This window comes from Echinops telfairi, unplaced genomic scaffold, assembly GCF_000313985.2.
Source record: "Echinops telfairi isolate 266 unplaced genomic scaffold, ASM31398v2 ScPeMD7_8;HRSCAF=38, whole genome shotgun sequence".
NCBI lineage: Eukaryota > Metazoa > Chordata > Mammalia > Afrosoricida > Tenrecidae > Echinops > Echinops telfairi.
In genome coordinates this window covers 2,984,573-2,985,790 of record NW_022103905.1, presented here as the reverse complement: position 1 = coordinate 2,985,790, position 1,218 = coordinate 2,984,573, and the positions used below count along the sequence as shown (strand labels likewise).

General features: G+C 52.5%; 1 protein-coding gene across 1 annotated transcript in view; it reads right to left on the bottom strand.

Annotated features, from left to right (window-relative positions):
• Nucleotides 1-1,218, bottom strand: part of SORD (sorbitol dehydrogenase) — a 32,813-nt gene that overhangs the window by 9,531 nt on the left and 22,064 nt on the right. The gene's annotated exons all lie outside the window — the stretch shown is intronic.

The following is a 1,218-nucleotide window of genomic DNA, read 5'->3' as shown; positions in this document are numbered from 1 at the left end:
CTGACCCTGTCGAGCAGGAAGGGTAAGCTCTATTTTTACCTTGATTTTACACAGGAGGAAACTGAAGCTCAATGACATTAAGAGACTTGCCCAAGGTTATAAGACTACTGAGTGGAAAGGCAAGACTTGAACCCAGGTCTCTTGATCCCAGGGGCTGCTTTGCCTGGCCCACACCAGCTAGGGGCATCTATCTCTGCAACTGATATCCAATTTCTCCTCTTTCCTTACTTAGCTAAGCTCAGCATGCATTCAGTGGCCTGAGGTCTCCCTACACAACATGAAAGCCCTCAAGTCTCCACAGCAACAAAGGTGGCAGCTAGGCCACTCCTATGGTCCGTTCTCCTGTAGCTGCTTATGGTCCTCCAAAGAATAAGCCACAGGACGGGGCTGCCTGAGGCTGTGACCACTCCCATCTCCTGCTCCCCTCCCTCCTTACGCTTCTCCCTGCCCTTGCAGGTGAGCCCACACCTGCTGTGGTCAGGCCTCCAGGCATCTTCTACGTAAGGAGGGACATTTGCAATGAAATAACAAACACTAGCACATGCTCTCATTGACACCCACAACCACATTCTCAAGACACCTGGCCCCTGCACACTGGGGCCTTCCCCCGTAGCTTGTGGTGACTCTAGGTTGAAGTTGAAGGTGGCTTTTGGTCGGGAACCATATGTTTTCCTCTAATAATCACCCTGACCTGTTGGTCAGAACATTAAAGAGAAATGGGTGTGAGGATGGTCACAGAGAGGAAGATTACCCAGGGATTAAGCAGATGCTGCACCCAACATAGCCAAATGCAAGGGAACCAGCTTGGTATCGGGGCTGCATTGGGTACAAAGAGTCCTGGGGTCCAACTCTCTCTGTCATTGGCCGGGGGAAAGTCACGAAGTCCCCCACCCATTTTTGGTGGGGACTGAGGGGGAGAAGACCGAGCGGACTCCAAGTTTCTCCCCAGTCTGACCTTCCCGTGACTTCATAAACACACACAATGACAAAGCAACCTGGTGGTTTTCACAGAAGAGTTGACAGAAAAGTCACTAGAGAATAAAGGCTCAGCTAGAAACCCGGGGAGAAGCTGGAGGCTAGACACTAAGGTGAGCGCCCAGAGAAGCAGGGGGGCAGTTCTCACAGAGAAACCTGAGACAGGCCTCGGGCCCAGCGCTGGGCTGGGGACACAGGCACCAAGGGTCTAAGAGGAACAGCGCATGTATGCTCCCTCGTCCT